The sequence below is a fragment of the Leucopleurus acutus genome, assembly GCF_964270905.1.
Source record: "Leucopleurus acutus genome assembly, chromosome: 20".
Taxonomy (NCBI): domain Eukaryota; kingdom Metazoa; phylum Chordata; class Mammalia; order Artiodactyla; family Delphinidae; genus Leucopleurus; species Leucopleurus acutus.
Genome location: NC_139162.1, coordinates 16,765,032 through 16,787,403, shown reverse-complemented (window position 1 = coordinate 16,787,403; position 22,372 = coordinate 16,765,032). Strand labels below are relative to the sequence as shown.

At 37.0% G+C, this 22,372-nt stretch overlaps 1 long non-coding RNA gene across 2 annotated transcripts in view; it reads left to right on the top strand.

The window, feature by feature from the left end:
* The window catches only part of LOC309977329, a 292,832-nt gene extending 270,674 nt beyond the window's left edge, over positions 1-22,158 (top strand). For both annotated transcript variants that reach the window (XR_014327045.1, XR_014327046.1), the window contains exon 3: positions 21,560-22,158. This is a non-coding gene — a long non-coding RNA (uncharacterized lncRNA). The remainder of the gene's footprint in view (positions 1-21,559) is intronic.
* Positions 22,159-22,372: the final 214 nt, after the last annotated feature.

Below are 22,372 nucleotides of genomic sequence, written 5' to 3'. Positions count from 1 at the left end.
TCTGAACCAAAGGAAGTTTTCTCAATGTAAATTTGCAGCTGTTTTTTAGCATAATGAATTTCTTTTCCAAATGTTGATAATTTATCAAAAAAAATCAGGACATGTATATCTTTTAACCTCTATAAAAATGAAATATGGAATTATTATTCCTTTGACTAAAGATATGAAGATGAGTTGAGATTTTTTTTTTTTTTTTTTTTGCGGTACGCGGGCCTCTCACTGTTGGGGCCTCTCCCGTTGCGGAGCACAGGCTCCTGACGCGCAGGCTCAGCAGCCATGGCTCATGAGCCCAGCCGCTGCGTGGCATGTGGGATCTTCCCGGACCAGGGCACGAACCCGTGTCCCCTGAATCGGCAGGCGGACTCTCAACCACTGCGCCACCAGGGAAGCCCCGAGATTTTTTTTTATTATGGTTTTGCTTTGAATCAGGCCCTGGTTAAATACTCAACTTGAAGATAGTCTTTTGAGTTAGAATTGATCAAAATGTTTGAAATCTTTACCAAATCTTTCACCCTTCTTTGAGCTGAATTCACTTCATACAGTTTTGAGATTATTTATATTTTTCTAAGCTGGTCAAAGCCCACATTTCTGCCTTAGGGGTGGTATGGAATAACACAAAATAAAGACATAGAACAAAAGAGAGGAAAAAATTTAAAGGAACCCACTGAAAAAGCAAGAGAAATGGAGAACTGATTAGCTAGCAGTAAGACAGTTGGTCAGTTTAGCATGGTTTATTGTGGGAATCCTAGGTGATAGTCATTTTTCTGGGAATTTTCAATAAGCTAGATAAGCAAGATGACGGACCTGCTGGTTTGGGTAAGCAAAAATGTCTAATATCAGAATGTACGCACATTTCAGGCCCATAATTTACCAAGATATTTTGCATATAGATGATGACCCAGTGAAAGGTCTAGGTCCTACAATTTATTGGCATCTTCAACCCTCAAAGGAATATTTTGAGTTTGCTAAAAAGGACATTTAGAAAGCATTATGCTTATGGCAAGCATTTAGTCAGAAGTACAATATCGGTAGCCATGGGGCAGTGTTACTAAGTAGATAGTTTGTATTGTCAAGCAATATATTTAAAAAGTGCGTGTTTCCCATCACCAATAGTTGAGGATCATCTGATGAGAGTGACTCTTCAAATTACTTCTTAAATCAGGAATCACCTAGCCAAGGAATTCCGAATATTGTTAAATTCACTTGAAAGCAATTACGGAGGAACATTTGTGCATTAGTGACCGTGAAGAAAAACATTTTTAAAATCTGTTCAGAATAGTTTTTCATATTTTAGAGAAAAACATGGAACTACTACGACCTCTTTGGAATGTAGCCCAGTAGAAGGAAAGCAGACATATGGAAGAGAGTTTCAGGATATTTATTCTCCACTCACAAACGACACTTTTTTTTTTTTTCAAGTTAAAAAGGTCTGACTATGTCTGTGTCTTTTTTGGCATCCTCAACATTCCCCTAGTAGCTGATGAGTTACATAACTTCCTTTTGTTCCAGTTCTGTATTAAGAAGGCTGTAGCATGGAGATGGGATGGTCGTTCTCAGATATGAATATCAGTTCATGAGGGAAACAACCACATGCCAGACAGCTTTGAAGGTCATGTTGTTTGCATTATGTCCATTCTGTCTTTTTTCTTGTCCAGTAGGCGACCTATTTATAAGGGCAAATAGGTTATGTGGTGACTTGCTGTGGTGTTCTCAATGAATGTCCTGTGTTTTGTTCACTCTTAAGTTAATCAAGAAAGCTCTTCCAACAGAGCTCAACAATGCAGACATTATGTGAGCCCATGAGATTTAAAAAAAAATTGAATTGTAATTTTTTCTGGGGGCAATAATAGCAAGGGATATCTGTTTCTGGAAAAAGTTGAGAGACAAAGGAGGGTTTTCAAGCAAACAAATGAACATGGATTTGAAGTCAAAGAAAAGAGGGAAAACCAAAATGACTGCGAGTGTTTTGCTTGTCTCAGAGCGTGCACACTTATTTCTGTTCCATTGTTTGTGACACAGCATGTGATGTCACCCAATACTAGTCCCTGGCAGGGAACCTAAGTGTACCCAACATTAACCATAGTGAGATGGACTTGGCCAAAAGTTTAAAGAGAAACACATGATTCCAAGATTGTTCCAGTATCTAATTAGATACTGAGTAGTGGGAGAATGTTGAAGAATAAGAGCAGGAAAAAAATCTGGCATGTCTTTTGTTGAAATTCAATCCTCTCGTTTTCCCCTCTGTGTTCTCTGCAGCAGTCTGAAAACTTTTCAATCACTTTTCTTTAAAGGATGCAGTGAATTTTATCACAATTTTGTCAATCAGAACCACATGTGCTTGCTCCACTGATGACAGAGAATAACAAAATCATATTTGTTAAGACCCAAACTCAGGTAATAAATAACTGGGATGCAATGTGAAATCTAATGTTCTTTAAAAGAAACAATGAATGTTTCCAAAAAATTTAATTTGGAGAGTAAAATGAACTTTTTGAAGAGAAAACCATATGAAAGTTATGCTTGTGGCTCAATAACCTTCTTTCCACTATCAGACCAATTCTATTTTTCTATCCTGAGGTCATAATAAGAACTCTCCTACAAATTGTCCAGCATTCATGTGATGTAGATTAAGGTCCCCAAGAGTGGGTTATGGTCATGACCATGTTTTAGAGACGGGGTGGGCAAACTGCGGTCCACAGGCAAATCTGGCCCAGTGCCTGTTTTTGTAAATAAAGATTTATTGGATCACAGCCACACCCATTCACTGACATGTCCTCTATGGCTGCTTTCACGGTACAGTGGTGGAGTTGAATGGTTGTATAAGAGACTGAGGGGCCCACAAAGCCTAAAATATTTATTGTCTGACCTTTTAGAGAAATAGCTTATTAGCTCCACTTTTAGACAAGCAAGAATATTCAGACAAAATACAATAAACATAACTGACTCCTGGGGAACAAGGATTAAGAAGGATTGTGGTAATTTAAGAAATATTTCCTTCTGATTCTTAGGCTATGGATTTGTTTGGTTTTCAGTGGTATAAGGAAGAGTAATCCTGTGTATGTGACAAAGGTCATCAGCAGCCACTTAAAGACCTCCGTTCTCTATTATTGAAATTATTTACTCTTGGGTTTGGCCTTGGCAAGTAGCTAGAATTTCTCTGTCTGCACCCTTTCCCAGAAGGGCCTGGCTACAGCCTAAATGCATAGTAGCTGCTTTAGGAATGTGGAAACTTCGTGATATCATCACTGTGGAATGGTTTGTCCTAGCACTTGTATCCCAATTAGTTAAGGACCAATCATAGCCTGTCGAAGGTGATGAATGTTAGGGTGTCGTTTGGTCTGTTTTTATTTTTAGCTTTGGAACCCGTTTGATTTTAGGAATGCTATCGATTTTAATATGATTGTGCAAAGAGAACAAAAGAAATGTAATCGTATCTTGAACAAGATCTTTGATCACTTAATTGATGAATTAAAAACTCTCAAAAGGCCGTGCACCGGGCAGAATGCTTCAGATTTACCGGTAATTTTAGAAGCACTTTGTTATTAGTTCCTTATTTCCAGCCTTCCTGCAAAAGGTATTTCAAAATGTATATTAAAGTCAAAGCCAAGCTGCCTCTCTTCTCCATCGGTCACAGAGCTCTGGGGAACTTTTCTAGGAAGGCGATGTCAGGATATTTGGAAAGGTTAATTCATCTCTAGGTGATAGGAACCAGGTTCTGTCCATTTGAAGGGAAAGAATGGAATGGGGGAGGGGGACAAAAATGAGACACTAGGAAGAAAATAAAGGCTACATAACTAGAGAACATAACCATGAAATGTGTAAGGCCTGTGGGCCTTTGCTTAAAAGAAATCAGGCTGAAGGCAGTTAAGAATTTAAATGGTAATATAAAAGGTCTCTACACTGATTAGATATTTTCGAGTGATTAATGCTCTCTGCCGTCCACTGCATCATTGTTGGTAAGTAGGGAGATGGTAATAATTTTAACAGGTTGGTTTGATTTTGTGTGTTGCTTATCTAACAAAGCAGAGATGACACATTGATTTCACAGCAGCCTCTTCCAGCTCTAGCTTGTTTATATACCTGAGTTGTAGAACATCTTTTGAACTTAGCCCTGCACTCAGAAAACAAGCTGAATCTGTTGTGTCCAGAAAAACCCCTAGATACTTGGGACTCCTGGTGCCTTTGTGCTTTGTAGCATGAAGGTTGAAGGGGAAACAAACTGATAGGCTATCATGCATATTGGAGGCAGGGCACTAGAAATACAAATCTTCATTGTGCATATTCTGGTGGCCAACATGTTGAAATATTTTTCACTTGGGGACGGAGGTTTAAATTGGGGCATCGTCAGCTGATTTTAGGAAGGCAATACAAAAAGCTCTGAATTGGGAGCCAGAGGCTTGCTGCATTCTGTACTGATGCTTTATGAGTCCATAATCAAAATCTCTCTTTAATTTGTGATATACTGAGTATATATATATGGTCACATTTACCAATGGCAGAGACACAGAGCTTATTAGAACATTTCCTTGTGGAGGTTTGTGAAGTAGCCTATTTTGATATTGAAAAGGAGAGAAGAATTAGGTGAACATGGCATGCCCAGACCTCTCTGAAAGGGTTAGGCCTCACCTGGAAATTTGAGTTTAATTTTGGGACCACATTTTAAGAGGTATATTACACATTAGAATATGTCCAGGATGGTGAGAGGACTTGAAACTGGGTCTTCTTTCATTCATTCATTGACGTTTTTGTGCTTATCATCTAGCCAGCACTGAACAAGCCACTGGAAGTACAACGGTAAAAGACAAATATGGAAACTACCCTCATGAAGCTTATAGTCTAAAGGGGAAAATAGAATAAACAAACAGACGCGCACACACATACTAGCTTGCTAACTAATTAACAACTCATTAAGGAGCTGCGATAAATAGGGAGCGTTGAATTAGTCCTAATTTAGAAAGATTGTCAGAGTATCTCTGAGGAAATAATATTTAAACTGAGGACAGAAGGATGGGGAGGAATGGGGTAAAGGACATTCTGGAAGAGAGGAACGGTCCTGAGATGGGAAGAAATGTGACATGTGCTAGGAACTGAAAGCAGGCTGCTGTCAATCCAATGCAGTGAATGAGGGGAGCAAGAAGAGTGAGGTAGCATCAGAGAGGAAGGCTTGCGTCAGATCACCCAAGGTCTTCAGGGCCATGGGTAGGCGGTTGGAAGTTTTACTGAGTGTCAGAGGAAACCACAGATGTTTCAAGCAAGGGAATAATATGATTTACTTGACATTTTAGAAAGACTATTCTTGGTTGAAAGAGGGGTGAGGATGGAAGGAGGAAGGGGGCAATTAGGAGACTGCATTAGCTCTAGGTGGAAATGATCATGGCAGCTGAGTTGAAGAAATGTGTATTGAAAAGGAAAATTAGCAGCTCTTGTGTTGGACTGGAGGTTAGAGTGTGGGATGGTAAGGAATCAAACATGACTCTCAGGTGACTGCCATTTGATAAGATAGGGAAGAGCAGGGAAGAATAGGTCTGAGGGGAAGAGTAGGGGAAATCAAGATGCATGACTGGAGAAACTGGAGATGTTTCATCTGAGGAAGTAAAAACTCTGGGAAAGGAGAAGCATTTCACAATCATTTTTAAATCAGTATTTTTTCACCATTTGGGGAGTCAGTAAGTATGGAGTCACAGTAAAATCTGATGATAGCTAAGGACCCTTTCTACAAAAAATGGATAATACATTGAATACAATTTTAACAGCTCCATGGATCACCCAAAGCTGACCCATCAATTGTTCATGGGCCTCAGCTTAAAATATGTGAAGGACTGCCTGTGGAAAAGGAATTGGCCTAGTATTATCATTTTTCATTAGACAGTCTGGATTCAAGTCTCCTAAATTAGCTGAGTTTCAGATTTCCAGTTGGTTAGATGGGATTTATAATGCCTGTTTTATCAATTTATATAGCTGTTCTAAGATTTAAATGAGATGATGCTTTCTTAATTAATATGACTTTCTAATACTTTAAACAAATGAGCCCACAGTGAGGTAGATATGGCTTGGATGAAGTAGTTTTCTTTGTCCGGAGTGAATTACTTCATGAGATAGTGGTTCATGAAATGGTTCAAGCAGGATCTGAATGACTTCTTGCCCATAATCATATGGGGAGTGTTGGACTAGATGATCTCTGAAACCCTACCCCATTGATGGTCTTCACCAAAGCCTAACTACATGCAAATTTGTAAGGTTAGATGGGAAAGTAATGCATGCTAGATAGTGCTAAGTAAAGCACTTAATAAATTATTAAGTTATGGTGGCAGACAATGCTGGATGGTTGGCCTAGTCCATATCCTCAGACCTCTTTCCTATAGTCACCTTCAGCCAGGGATGGCCAAATGACAAACATTCTACCTAATGAACAAGCGAAGTTCCTAGGAGAGCTAATCTCCTAGAAACCTCCTATGGTAGACCTAACTGGTAAGCAAGTTTGAAACTTTTTTCCATTTATTTTTACCTTCTTTTGTCCGGAAATTTGGAAGTGATGTCAAGGAATGAGTCAGTCATCTTGTGACCATGAAAAAACAGCCATGAGGCAAAGGTTAAGGGAATCGTAGAAATGTTTTCATTTCTCTTGGCTATATACCTAAGAGTGGAATTGCTGAGTCATTTCGTAACTGTTATAACCTTATGAGGAACTGCAAAACTGTTTTCCACAGTGGCTGTACCATTTTACATCTATACTAGCAACGTATGAGGGTCCCAATTTTTCCACGTGTTCTCCAACACATACTGTCTTTTTGATTATATCTGTTCTAGTGGATGTGAAATGGTCTCTAATTATGGTTTTGATTTGCATTCCCCTTATAACTAATGATAGTGAATATTATGTGCTTATTGGTCATTTGTATATCTTCATTAGAGAAATGTCTATTCAGATCTTTTGCACATTTTTAAATTAGGTTATTTGTCTTTTCATTTTTGAGTTGTAAGGGTTCTTTGTATATACTAGATACAAGTCTTTGTCAGATATTTAATTTGAAAATATTTTCTTCCATTATGTAAGTTGTCTTAACTTCTTGATGGTATCTTTTGCAGCTCAAAAGTTATAAATTTATTTTGATGTTATTTAGTTTGCCTATTTGTTTCTTTGGTCACTTGTGCTTTTGGTGTTGTATCTAAGAAAATTTAGCCTAATCCAGCATCATAAAGATTGACTCCTATGTTTTCTTCTAAGAGTTTTATAGTTGTAGCTCTTACATATAGGTCTATGATCCATTTTGAATTAATTTTTTTATGTGTGGTGTGAGGTAGAAAGCCAACTTCATTCTTTTTTATGTGGCTATCCAATTGTCCCAGCACTGTTTTTTTTAAAGAACCTTATCCCTATAAAATTGTCTTGGCACTCTTGTCAGAAATCAGTGGCCATAAATGTCAGGGTTTATTTTTGGACTCTCAATTCTATTCCATTGATCTACACTGTCTTTATTACTATAGCGTGGTAGTAAGTTTTGAAATCAGGAAGCGGGAGTCCCTAACTATTTTCTTTTTCAAGACTGTTTTTGTCTGTTCTGGATCCCTTCCTTTTCCATAGAAATTTTAGGATCATTTGTCAATTTCTACAAAAAGCTAACTGCGATTTTGATAGGGATTGTGTGTAATCTGTAGATCACTATGGTAAGTATTGCCATATTTATCTTTCTGATCCATGAACATGGAATATCTTTCCATTTATTTATATTTTCTTTAATTTCTTTCAGCAGTGTTTTATAGTTTTCCATCTACAGCTTTTCATTTCTTCTGTTAAATTTATTCCTAAGTATTTTGTTCTTTTTGATGCTATTATAAATAGAATTATTTTCTTAATTTCATTTTGCAATATTTATTTCAAGTGTATGGAAATACAATTAATTTTCTAATATTGATCTTGTATCCTGAAATCTTGCTGAACCTTTTATTAGTGCTAATTTATTTTTTTGTTGCCTTTGGATTTTATATGTAAAAGATCTTGTCATCTTCCTTTTCAATCTTCATACCTTTTATTTCTTTTTTTTCTTGCCAAGTATCCCTGGCTAGACCCTCTATTATAATGTTGAATAGAAATGGTGACAGCAGATGTCCTTGTCTTGTTCCTGATCTTGGGGGGGAAAGCGTTTAGTCTTTCACCATTGAGTACAATGTTAACTGTGGTTTTATAGTAGATGTCCTTTATCACGTTGAATAAACTCCCTCTAATTCTAGTTTATTGAGTGTTTTTATCATGAAAGGGTGTTGGATTTGGTCCAGTGTTTTTTTCTGCTTATAGTGTGTATTTTTTTGATCCCTTATTCTGATAATATGGTGTATTACATTAATTGAATTTTGGATTTGAAATCATTCTTTTGTTTTTGGGGTAAATTCCACTTGGTCATGGTGTGTATTCCCTTTTTATATATTACTGGATTTGGTTTGCTAGTATTTTGTTGAGAATTTTTGTATCTATATTGGTAATGAATATTGGTCTGTAGTTTCTTGGGGTTTTTTTCCCTCTTTTTAGATCTTTGTCTGGTTTTGGCATCTGGGTAATACTGACCTCGTAGAATTAGTTGGTATGTATTCCCTCCTCTTCTATTTTTTGGGAAGAGTTTGTGAAAGATTGGTATTAATTCTTTCTTGAATATTTGATGCAGTTCACTAGTGAAATCTTCTGGGCCTGGACTTTTCTTTGGGAGAAGTTTTAAAATTACTAATTGCCCTCTTTACTTTTAAAGTTTTTGCAGATTTTCTACTACTTCTTGGGTATATTTTCATAATTTATATCTCTCTAGGAATCTGTTTGATCTGAGTCATCTAATTTGTTAACATATAGCTGTTCATAATATTACCTTAAATTATTAAAAAAATTTTTTTTGTAAGGTTGGTAGCAGTCTTATGTCATTCCTGATGTTGGTAATTTGTGTCTTCTCTCTCTCTTTTTTTTTTTCCCTTGGCCAGTCTTGCTAAGTGTTTGTTAATTTTGTTGATCTTTTCATATAAAAAGACTTTAGTTTGGTGATTTTCTTAAGTTTTTATTTTCTATTTTATTTCTTTTTGGTCTATTGTTCATTATTTTCTTCTTTTTTCTAGGTTTGAGTTTAGTTCACTCTACTTTTTCTAGTTTTTTAAAGTGGAAATTTAGGTTACTGATTAGAGATCTTTCTTCTTTTATAATATAGGTTTTTACAGCTATAAATTTCCTCCTGAGTATTGCTTTAGATGTATCCCATAAAATTTGGTATGTTGTGTTTCTGTTTTCATTCGTCTCAAAGTAGTTTCTAACTCACCTTGTGATTTCTTCTTTGACCCATTGGTTACTTAGGCATATGCTGTTTAATTTTCACATACTTGTGAATTTCTTAAATTTCTTTGTGTTATTGATTTCTAATTTAATTCTATAGTGATCAGATAAGATGCTTTGTATAATTGTAGTCCTTTAAAATTTATTGTGGTTTGTTTTATGGCCTAGCATATGGTCTGTTTTAAAGAATGTTCCATGTGTATTTGAGAAGAATGTGTATTCTGCTGCTGTTGGGTGGAATGTTCTATAGATGATTGTTACATGTATTTGATATATAGTATTGTTTAAATTTCTATTTCTTTATTGATCTTCTATCAGTAATTAAAAGTGGGGTATTGAAGACTCCCACAATTGTTGTTCAATTGTCTGTTTTTCCCTCAATTCTGTAAAATTAAAGTTTTTGCTTCATGTATGTTGTGGCTCTGTTGTTAAGTGCACATCTTTTTGTAATCATTACATATTCCTGATAGAGTGATCTTTTCAATCATTATGAAATATCCCTCTTTATCACCAATAACATAGTTTTTGTTTTAAAGTCAGTGTTGTCTGATATTAATATAGCCATTCCAGGTTTTTTTTTTTTATTGTTGCTTGTATGATATATCTTTTTCTATCATTTTACTTTCAACAAGTTGGATCCTTGAATGTAGCATGTATCTCCTGCAGACAGTGTATAGTTATTGTTTTTTTTAAATCCAGTCTGATAGCCTTTGCCTCTTGATCAGGTTGTTTAATCCATTCATATTTAGTGATATTATTTTTGATATGGTTGAAATTACATCTGCCACTTTGCCTTTTGTTTTCTATGTTCATCATGCACTTTTGGTTTCTCTATTCCTCCTTAATTGTGTTCTTTTGTATTAGATACTTTCTAGTGTAACAGTTTAATTCCATTAGAGACTTTTAATTTCTATTTGGCTAATTTTGTTAGTGGTTGCTCTAAGGTTTATAAGTCTAAATTTTAAGTTATCAGAATCTACTTCAGATTTATACTGACTTTGTTTCAGTGAAGCCTAAAAAACTTAATTAGTGCATTGCCACTTCTTTTTGTGCTATTATTATTAAACATATCAGGTATAATACATTATTATAATTATTACTTTATTTAATCTTATACTTTTAAAGAAGCTGAGAGAAGAAAGTAGAACAAGTATATATCAATATGTATGGAGTGTGTTATATTAATGTTCTTATTTACTCTTTCTGGTTCTCTTCATTTCTTACTGTGGGTTTGAATTCCATCTGATGTCATTTCCTTACTCAGATAGAACTTTACTCCTGCTTGCCTCCTTGGTGCTCTTGTCAAATATATTATATTTTTATGTTATAGGCTCAACAATATAATTACATATATTTGTTTTATGAAATTGATGTTAAAATCAGTTAAGAGCAGAAAGATACAATTATACTGTCATTTGTAATCACCTACATAATTACCTGTATTGACACTTGTTTTTTGTGTGGATTTGAATTACTGTCTGGTGTCACTTTCAGCCTGCAGAACTTCCTTTAGTATTTCTTGTAAGGTATGTCTACTATGGCAAATGATCTCGATTTTTGTTCACCTGGGCATATCTTTTTCACTTTCATTTCTGAAATAGTATAGTTTTGCTGGATATAAGATTCTTGATTGACAGTGTTTTACTGTCAGCACTTTGAATATGTCATCCTATTGCCTTCTGGCCTCCACTGTTTGTAATGAGAAGTCTGCTCTTAATCATATTGGGGTTCCCTTGTACATGTTGGATTGTTTTTCTCTTATCGCTTTCAAGGCTTTTTTCTTTTTCTTTGGATTTTATCTTTGTGATTATTCATGTGCCTGGGTGTGGATCTTCTAAGTTTATCCTACTTGAACTTGGCTGAGCTTCTTTGTATGTAGATTAATGTGTTTCATCAAATTTTGGAAGTTTTCAGCTACTCTTTTAGTATTTTTTCTTCTGTTGTTTTCCTTCTCGCCTCTCCTGGTAGTCCCATTACATGTATGTCAGCACCCATAACAGTGTCCCACACTTCTCTTCATTTCATTTTTATTTATTATTTTTCCCTCTGCTCTTCAAATTGCCTAATATCTATTAGTCTCTGTTGAGCCCCTCTAGTGAATATTTCATTTTGGTTACTGTGCTTTCAACTCCAGAATTTCTATTTGGTTCTTTGTAATAGTATCTCTTTATTGATACCCTCCATTTTATGAGTCATTGTCATCTTAGCTTCTCCTAATTCTTAGTAACATATTCACAGTTTCCTAACTTTTAGTTTTTGAAGGTATTCATAATGGCTGCTTTGAGGTCTTTGTCTGCATAGTCTATATCACCTGGGTCTATTTAAAGCAACTTTTATTGCTTGATATTTTCCCTGTGCGTGGGTCACACCTTTCTGTTTCTTTGCGTGTCTTGTAATTTTCAGGAAGCGTTTAAATAATTTAGCAACTTTGGATGCTGATTCCCTCTCCCAGGGTTATTTTGTTGTTGTTTGCTCATTTTGTTTTGTATTTGTTTACTGGCTTGGCTGAAATAATTCTTGAAAGTCTCTTTCTCTTGAAGTGTGTATCCTGTAATGACCTTGCTATGATTCCCCTCCTCCCCCTTCTTTCTTTCAGCCTGGCTACTTAGGGTTGCCTCTGGGTTAGAGTAGATTATTGTTCATTCACTGTTTGATCAGAAGCCCCTTGTCCTTGTGAGGCTGCCACCATAGTTAATGGGTTTGTGTGGACTTCGAGGAATGCTTTCAAGTGTGCTTGCATTTGGCTCTGATTATTTCTGAGTTGGAGCAGCATAGTGGATGCATTCAACTCTCCCCAGAGTTGATAGCAATCCTAACACCTCTTCTTGGATGTTTCTTTTCTTTTTTTTTTTTTTTTTAACATCTTTATTGGAGTATAGTTGCTTTACAATGGTGTGTTAGTTTCTGCTGCATAACAAAGTGAATCAGCTATATATATACATATATCCCCATATCTCCTCCCTCTTGCATCTCCTTCCCACCCTCCCTGTCCCACCCCTCTAGGTGGTCACAAAGCACCGAGCTGATCTCTCTGTGCTCTGTGGCTGCTTCCCACTAGCTATCTATTTTACATTTGGTATTGTATATATATCCATGCCACTCTCTCACTTCGTCCCAGCTTACCCTTCCCCCTCCCCATGTCCTCAAGTCCATTCCCTATGTCGGTGTCTTTACTCCTGTCCTGCCACTAGGTTCTTCAGAACCTTTTTTTTGGGGGGGGGGGATTCCATATACATGTGTTAGCATAAAGTATTTGTTTTTCTCTTTCTGACTAACTTCACACTGTATGACAGACTCTAGGACCAGCTACCTCACTACAAATAACTCAATTTCATTTCTTTATATGGCTGAGTAATATTCCATTGTATATATGTGCCACATCTTTATCCATTCATCTGTTGATAGACACTTAGATAGCTTCTGTGTCCTGGCTATTGTAAAGAGACCTGCAATGAACATTGTGGTACATGACTCATTTTGAATTATGGTTTTCTTAGGGTATATGCCCAATAGTGGGATTGCTGGGTCTTACGGTAGTTCTATTTTTCATTTTTTAAGGAACCTCCATACTGTTCTCCATAGTGGCTGTATCAATTTATATTCCCACCAACAGTGCAAGAGGGTTCCCTTTTCTCCACACCCTCTCCAGCATTCATTGTTTGTAGATATTTTGATGATGGCCATTCTGACTGGTGTGAGGTGATACCTCATTGTAGTTTTGGTTTGCATTTCTCTAGTGATTAGTGACGTTGAGCATCCTTTCATGTGTTTGTTGGCAATCTGTATATCTTCTTTGGAGAAATGTCTATTTAGATCTTCTGCCCATTTTTGGATTGGGTTATTTGTTTTTTGATACTGAGCTGCATGAGCTGTTTGTATGTTTTGGAGATTAATCCTTTGTCAGTTGCTTCGTTTGCAAATATTTTCTCCCATTCTGAGCATTGTATATTCGTCTTGTTTACGGTTTCCTTTGCTGTTCAAAAGCTTTAAAGTTTCATTAGGTCCCATTTGTTTATTTTTGTTTCCATTACTCTAGGAGGTGGGTCAAAAAGGATCTTGCTGTGATTTATGTCATACAGTGTTATGCCTGTTTTCCTCTAAGAGTTTGATAGTGTTTGGCCTTACATTTAGGTCTTTAATCCATTTTGAATTTATTTTTGTGTATGATGTTAGGGAGTGTTCTAATTTCATTCTTTTACATGTAGCTGTCCAGTTTTCCTAGCAGCACTTATTGACGAAGCTGTCTTTTCTCCATTACATATTCTTGCCTCCTTTATCAAGGTGACCATATGTGTGTGGGTTTACCTCTAGGCTTTCTATCCTGTTCTGTTTTTGTGCCAGTACCATACTGCCTTGATTACTGTAGCTTTATAGTGTAGTCTCAAGTCAGGGAGCCTGATTCCTCCAGCTCCATTTTTCTTCCTCAAGATTGCTTTGGCTATTCAGGGTCTTTTGAATTTCCATACAAATTGTGAAGTTTTTTGTTCTAGTTCTGTGAAAAATGCCATTGGTAGTTCGATAGGGATTGAATTGAATATGTAGATTGCTTTGGGTAGTATAGTCATTTTCACAATGTTGATTCTTCCAATCCAAGAACACGGTATGTCTCTCCATCTGTCTGTGTCATCTTTAATTTCTCTCATTAGTGTCTTATAGTTTTCTGCATACAGGTCTTTTGTCTCCTTAGATAGGGTTATTCCTAGCTATTTTATTCTTTTTGTAGCCATGGTAAATGGGAACATTTGCTTAATTTCTCTTTCATATTTTTCATCATTAGTGTGTAGGAATGCAGGAGATTTCTGTGCAATAATTTTGTATCCTGCTACTTTACCAAATTCATTGATTAGCTCTAGTAGTTTGCTGGTAGCATCTTTGGGATTCTCTATGTATAGTATCATGTCATCTGCGAACAGTGACAGTTTTACTTCTTTTCCGATTTGGATTCCTTTTATTTCTTTTTCTTCTCTGATTGCTGTGGCTAAAACTTCCAAAACTATGTTGAATAATAGTGGTGAGAGTGGACAACCTTGTCTTGTTCCTGATCTTAGTGGAAATGGTTTCAGTTTTTCACCATTGAGGATGATGTTGGCTGTGGGTTTGTCATATATGGCCTTTGTTATGTTGAGGTAAGTTCCCTCTATGCCTACTTTCTGGAGGGTTTTTAATCATAAATTGGTGTTGAATTTTGTCAAAAGCTTTTCTGCATCTATTGAGATAATCATATGTTTTTTTCCTTCAATTTGAAAATATGGTTTATCACATTGATTGATTTGCATATATTGAAGAATCCTTGCATTCCTGGGATAAACCCCACTTGGTCATGCTGTATGATCCTTTTAATGTGCTGTTGGATTCTGTTTGCTAGTATTTTGTTGAGGATTTTTGCATCTATGTTCATCAGTGATATTGGCCGGCAGTTTTCTTTCTTTGTGACATCTTTGTCTGGTTTTTGTATCAGGGTGATGGTGGCCTCATAGAATGAATTCGGGAGTGTTCCTCGCTCTGCTATATTTTGGAAGAGTTTGAGAAGGATAGGTATTAGCTCTTCTCTAAATATTTGCTAGAATTCGCCTGTGAAGCCCTCTGGTCCTGGGCTTTTGTTTGTTGGAAGATTTTTAATCACAGTCTCAATTTCAGTGCTTGTGATTGGTCTGTTTATATTTTCTATTTCTTCCTGGTTCAGTCTCGGGAGGTTGTGCTTTTCTAAGAATTTGTCCATTTCTTCCATGTTGTCCATTTTATTGGCATATAGTAATCTCTCATGATCCTTTGTATTTCTGCTCTGTCAGTTGTTACTTCTCCTTTTTTATTTCTAATTCTATTTATTTGAGTCTTCTCCCTTTTGTTCTTGATGAGTCTGGCTAATCAATCAATTTTGTTTATCTTCTCAAAGAACCAGCTTTTTAGGTTTATTGATATTTGCTATTTTTTCCTTCATTTGTTTTTCATTTATTTCTGATCTGATCTTTATAATTTCTTTCCTTCTGCTAACTTTGGAGTTTTTTGTTCTTCTTTCTCTAATTTCTTTAGATGTAAGGTTAGGTTGTTTATTTGAGATGTTTCTTGTTTCTTGAGGTAGGATTGTATTGCTATAAACTTCCCTCTTAGATCTGCTTTTGCTGCATTGCATAGGTTTTGGGTTGTTGTGTTTTCATTGTCATTTTTTTCTAGGTATTTTTTTATTTCCTCTTTGATTTATTTAGTGATCTCTTGGTTATTTAGTAGTGTATTGTTTAGCCTCCATGTGTTTGTATTTTGTACAGATTTTTTTCCTGTAATTGATATGTAGTTTCATAGCATTGTGGTTGGAAAAGATACTTGGTAAGATCTCAGTTTCCTTAAATTTACCAAGGCTTGGTTTGTGACCCAAGATATGATCCCTCCTGGAGAATGCTCCATGAGCACTTGAGAAGAAAATATATTCTGTTTTTTTTGGATGGAAGGTTCTATAAATATCAGTTAAATCCATCTTGTTTAATGTATCATATAAAGCGTGTGTGTCCTTATTTATTTTCATTTTGGATGATCTGTCCATTGGTGAAAATGGGGTGTTAAAGTCCCCTACTATGATTGTGTTACTGTCGATTTCCCCTTTTATGGCTGTTAGCATTTGCGTTATGTATTGAGGTGTTCCTGTGTTAGGTACATAAATATTTACAATTGTTATATCTTCTTCTTGGATTGATCCCTTGATCATTATGTAGTGTCCTTCTTTCTCTCTTGTAATAGTCTTTATTTTAAAGTCTATTTTGTCTGATATGAGAATTGCTACTTCAGCTTTCTTTTGATTTCCATTTGCATGGAATATCTTTTTCCATCCCCTCACTTTCAGTCTGTATGTGTCCCTAGGTCTGAAGTGGGTCTCTTGTAGATAGCATATACACAGGTCTTGTTTTTGTATCCATTCAGCCAGTCTATGTCTTTTGGTTGGAGCATTTAATCAATTTACATTTTAGGTAGTTATCGATATGTGTGTTCCTATTACCATTTTGTTAATTGTTTTGGGTTTCTTATTGTAGGTCTTTTCCTTCTCTTGTGTTTCCTGCCTAGAGAAGTTCCTTCAGGATTTGTTGTAAAGCTGGTTTTGTGGTGCTTAGTCCTCTTAGCTTTTGCTTGTCTTTAAAGGTTTTAATTTCTCTGTCGAATCTGAATAAGAGCTTTGCTGGGTAGAGTATTCTTGGTTGTAGGTTCTTCCCTTTCATCACTTTAAATATGTCTTGCCACTCCCTTCTGGCTTGCAGAGCTTCTGCTGAAAGATCAGCTGTTAACCTTATGGGAATTCCCTTGTATGTTATTTGTTGCTTTTCCCTTGCTGCTTTTAATATTTTTTCTTTGTATTTAATTTTTGATAGTTTGATTAATATGTGTCTTGGCATGTTTCTCCTTGGATTTATCCTGTATGGGACTCTTTGTGCTTCCTGGACTTGATTGACTATTTCCTTTCCCATATTAGGGAACTTTTCAACTATAATGTCTTCAAATATTTTCTCAGTCCGTTTTTTTTCTCTTCTTCTTCTGGGACCCCTATAGTTCGAATGTTGGTGCATTTAGTGTTGTCCCAGAGGTCTCTGAGACTGTCCTCAATTCTTTTCATTCTTTTATCTTTATTCTGCTCTCTGGTAGTTATTTCCACTATATTATATTCCGGGTCACTCATCCATTCTTCTACCTCAGTTTTTCTGCTATTGATTCCTTCTAGAGAATTTTTAATTTCATTTATTCTTTTGTTCATCATTGTTTGCTGTAGTTCTTCTCCTTGTTAAACGTTTCTTGTATTTTCTCCATTCTATTTCCAAGGTTTTGGATCATCTTTACTATCATTACTCTGAATTTTTTTTCAGGTAGACTGCCTATTTCCTCGTCATTTGTTTGGTCTCATGTGTTTTTACCTTGCTCCTTCATCTGTATCTGTCTTCTCATTTTGCTTAACTTATTGTGTTTTGGGTCTCCTTTTCTCAGGCTGCAGGTTCATAGTTCCCATTGTTTTTGCTGTCTGCCTCCAGTGGTGAGGTAGCTTCAGTGCCTTGTGTAGGCTTCCTGGTGGAGGGGACTGGTGCCTGTGTTCTGGTGGATGAGGCTGGATCTTGTCTTTCTGGTGAGCAGGACTGTGTCCAGTGGTGTGTTTTGGGGTGTTTGTGAACTTAGTATGAGTTTAGATAGCCTCTCTGCTAATCGGTGGGGTTGTGTTCCCGTCTTGCTAGTTGTTTGGCATAGGGTGTCCAGCAGTGTAGCTTGCTGGTCATTGAGTGGAGCTGGGTCTTAGTGTTGAGTTGGAGATCTCTGAGAGAGCTTTCACTGTTTGATATTACATTGGGCCAGGAGGTCTTTGGTGGACCAATGTCCTGAACTTGGCTCTCCCACCTCAGAGGCTCAGGCCTGACACCAGCCGGAGCACCAAGACCCTATCAGCCACACAGCTCCAAACACAAGGGAGAAAAAAAAGAAATAAATTAAAAAAATAATATAAAGTTATTAAATTTAAAAATTTATTAAAAATAAAAAAGCAATAAAAAAAAAGAAAGAAAGAAAGAAGCGAGCAACCAAACCAAAAACCAAATCCACCAATGATAACAAGTGCTAAAAACTATAGTAAAAAAAAAACCCGAAAACGGACAGACAGAAGCCTAGGACAAATGGTAAAAGCAAAGCTATACATACAAAATCACATGGAGAAGCATACATTTACACGCTCACAAAAGGAGAAAAAGGAAAAAAAAAAAATATATATATATATTTAAAAAAAGAGCAACCAAATCAATAAAGAAATCTACCAGTGGTAATAAGGTCTAAATACTAAACTTAGATAAACATAAAACCAGAAACAAATTAGATGCAGAAAGCAAACCCCAAGTCTACAGTTGCTCCCAAAGTCCACCACCTCAATTTTGGGATGATTTGTTGTCTATTCAGGTATTCCATAGATGCAGGGTACATCACTTTGATTGTGGAGATTTAATCTGCTGCTCCTGAGGCTGCCTGGAGAGATTTCCATTTTTCTTCTTTGTTTGCATAGCTCCTGGGGTTCAGCTTTGGATTTGGCCCAGCCTCTGCTTGTAGGTTGCCTGAGGGTGTCTGTTCCCCACCCAGACAGGATGGGGTAAAGTAGCAGCTGATTAGGGGGCTCTGGCTCACTCAAGCCATGGGGAGGGAGGGGTATGGAATGCGGGGCAAGCCTGCTGCAGCAGAGGCTGGCGTGAGGTTGCAACAGCCTGAGGCACGACGTGTGTTCTCCCAGGGAAGTTGTCCCTGGATCACTGGACCTTTGCAGTTGCAGGCTGCACAGGCTCCCGGTGGGGGAGGTGTGGATAGTGACCTGTGCTTGCACACAGGCTTCTTGGTGGCTGCAGTAGCAGCCTTAGCATCTCATGCCCGTTTCTGGTGTCCGTGCTGATAGCCATGTTTCACACCCATCTCTGGAGCCCGTTTAGACGGTGCTCTGAATCCCCTCTCTTCGCGCACCCCGAAACAATGGTCTCTTGCCTCTTAGGCAGGTCCAGACTTTTTCCCAGACTCCCTCCCGGCTAGCCGTGGTGCACTAGCCCCCTTCAGGCTGTGTTCATGCAGCCAATCCCAGTCCTCTCCCCCCACTCGCCTCACCGAGTGAGCAGGCAAGCCTCTCAGGCTGGTGCGTGCTGGTCGGCCCTGATCCTCTGTGCGGGAACCTCTCTGCTCTGCCCTCTGCACCCCTGTTGTTGCGCTCTCCTCGCCCACTACCCCCCGCCCACTCCCTGTCTCTGCCAGTGAAGGGGCTTCCCAGTGTGTGGAAGCTTTTCCTCCTTCACAGCTCCCTCCCAGAGGTGCAGGTCCCATCCCTATTCTTTTGTCTGTTTTTTCTTTTTTCTTTTGCCCTACCCAGGTACGTGGGGAAGTACCTTCTGGGAAGTCTGAGGTCTTCTGCCAGCGTTCAGTAGGTTTTCTGTAGGAGCTGTTCCACATGTAGATGTGTTTTTGATGTATTTGTGGGGAGGAAGGTGATCTCCACGTCTTACTCGTCCACCATCTTGAAGCTATCTTCTTGGATATTTCTTTCCTTAGTTCTGTGTATTAAACTTTTAGCTGCTCTGACAGTTTGCTTGAATCATGGAGTTACTGGCTTCTTATGCTTCTTCATCAAGATCTCAATTATTTTCAACAAGGTCCTTAGCCTGGCCAGGTACCCAGTGTCTGAGGTCTTCTGCCAGAAGGGGTAACTTTATCTTGGTAGATTTTCTATATCTCAGCCAGAATCTTTTGTTCGCATTTCTTCCACCTTGGGCAAAATTCTTGCCTTGAGGTGAATCCTATACAATCCATTTCACATAAAACCCAGCAAATTCCTTCAATTTCAGTGCCTTGAATCTGCTACCCTGTTTACTTGATTCCACTCCTTCATCTTTTATGCCTGCTTTGGTTCCTGCTCATTGCCTTGAATTCCCAGACGTCTGTCTTGCTATGTCCTACAGTCTTTCTGGGGCCTGGCATTGTAATTAATTCTTTATTTGTGTCTGTTTCAAATCCTATGTCATTTCAAATTTTCTGAGGATTTTTAAGGTCTCACTGTCAAAGTGAACTCTCAAAATTTTCTTGGCACCTCAGTCCAATTTCTATCCTTTTTCTGCCCCACTTTGCTTATTGTTGTTCACTATCCCTCTTTCCTCATTCCATATCACTAGAGTAGCATGAGTGCAATGTGTGGCAGAATTTTGGTGACGGTTTGAAGGTCAAAGAGGGTTATTACATTGCACAGTGAGAAGTACGTGAAATTATATAATAACACTCACTCTTTTAAAATATTCCTTGGTTACCTGAGGACTTCTCACTGGCTGTTTTTCTTCTTAAACCCTGGCCATATGGCTGGCTTGATGCCACTCTCCATCCTTCTTGATTCTGTTGTCCATATTTTCTTCTTCTCTCCAATCTAGGGTTCCCACCTATCTCTTCTGCCCACTTCACCACCCCCCAGTTTTTGAGTGTTGATCTTTTTAAAAAAAAATTGTGGTAAACATACATAAGATTTATCATTTTTAACCATTTGAAGAGTATAACTCAATGGCAATAAGTATAGTCTCAGTGTTATACAATAATTACATAATCCATTTCTAGAACCTTTCATGATCCAAAACAGAAACTCTGTACTCATTAAAAAAAAAAAAAAAAAAAAATTCCATTCCCCTCCCAGTCCTGGTAGCCTATATTATACTTTCTGTTTTTATAAATTTACCTATCTCATATAAGTGGAATCATACAATATTGTTCCTTTGTTTCTGGCTTATTCCACTTCCATAGCATAATGTCTTCAAGGTTCATCTATATTATAGCATGTATCAGAATTTCCTTTCTTTTTAGGGCTGAATAATATTTCCATTGTATGTATATACCACATTTTGTTTATCTGTTCATCTCTTGATGGACACTTGGGTTGTTTTCACCTTTTGGCTATTGTGAACAATGCTTCTGTGAACATTGGCATGTATGTACTTGTTTGACTCCTTGTTTTCAGTTCATTTGGATATATACCTAGAAGTGGAATTGCTGGGTTGTATGGTAATTCTATGTTTAGCTTTTTGAGGAACTTCCAAACTGTTTTCCACAGCAACTGCACCATTTTATAATCCCATCAGTAATACACAGTGTTCTAATTCATTTACTTGTTTTTCCCATTCATTTGATAATAGCCATCCTAATATAACAGTGTTCTGTCCACTTTTAATACTGCTTTTTAATTAACAGAATAACAGTGTTCTGTCCACTTTTAATACTGCTTCCTTTACCGCTGCCAGTGGGTGAAGGAAGATTCCTTTTATTATGTAGAGCAGATAAACAGGAAGAAGCTGAGAGAACAGGAAGAAGCTATCATAAATTTGTCTACTTTTTAATTGTGAAATATTTCTAATATACAGCATTGTTTAAGGGATCATAAACTCCTCTATTTAAGAATCAGATTATCAGATCTTATCGTTTCACCATATTTTATCTTTTATAGTTTTCTTTGCCCTGAGTTGCACGTTTTCCCTCATCAGTGGTTACCTGTCTATAAACTAAATAAGATGATTAGAATATTTATTCTCCACCAGGTCCAGAGCAAGTGCTTATTGTCTTCAAATTTCTTTTTTTTTAAGTTCTCTTAAATTTCTGTTCTATCAGCTTTGTGTCCAAAGGTATTTTGCATGTTCAGAATGAAATTTTCTTTACACTTAGGCAGTCCCATTTGTGAATGAGTCTTTTCACATTTCCTAAGTTGCTCTCTAAAATATCATTATTACGGTCTCCTCATAGGTAACCTCAGGAGCTCCATTTTTCATGTGAGGAAACTGAGATTTGGAGAAGGAGAGGAAACAGGTAAGTCAGCTGGTGAAAAAGGTTAGCATGAAAAAGGAGGCATGAGAATAGGACAGTCTTTTTTTTTTTTTTTTTGAGAAGTTATGCTCACTTTTCTTACACTAACACTTGAATTCCAGGAAATCTTGTGGCCCTCATCTTTAGCGTTTAAAGTTTAAAAGAATCCTGTGAGATTGTATCTCTTTACATGACTGAGAAACTTGCAGTATTTTGTAAGTACTTGAAACCACGAGAAAATCAGACTAGCAGAGAATGAGGAGGCAAAAACAAATGTAGAGGAAGACTGCAGACAACAGGGTTCATGGATCTTTGGCAAAGGCTTAGACTAAAATGTTTGAAGGAAATACAATGCTTGGATTTAAAGATTACTCCAAGGTTCCACAAAGAATAGAAAGACGTAAGATGATAATGGTGATTAAAGAAATAAAAGTATACATTGGACTTTTTTTCAGCTAAGGAAATTAACAATACTTTATATTTATTTGAGGTTTTGTAGTTTATACATATTTTGTATTCATTATCTCATTTGATTATCACAGTTGCCCTGAAAAATGCCTTTTCTGAGTCCCATTTTGTAGATTTAAAAAAAAGGTGCATTAATTTTCATTGATCACTTGCTTTGCCCTGGCCAATTTACAAAAATTTATCTCATTTAGTCATCACAGCCATCATGTAAATAGACATTATTGCTGTTTTACAGATTAGAAGATTGGTGTCACAGGTGCTAAGTGACCAGCCCAGGGTTTACAG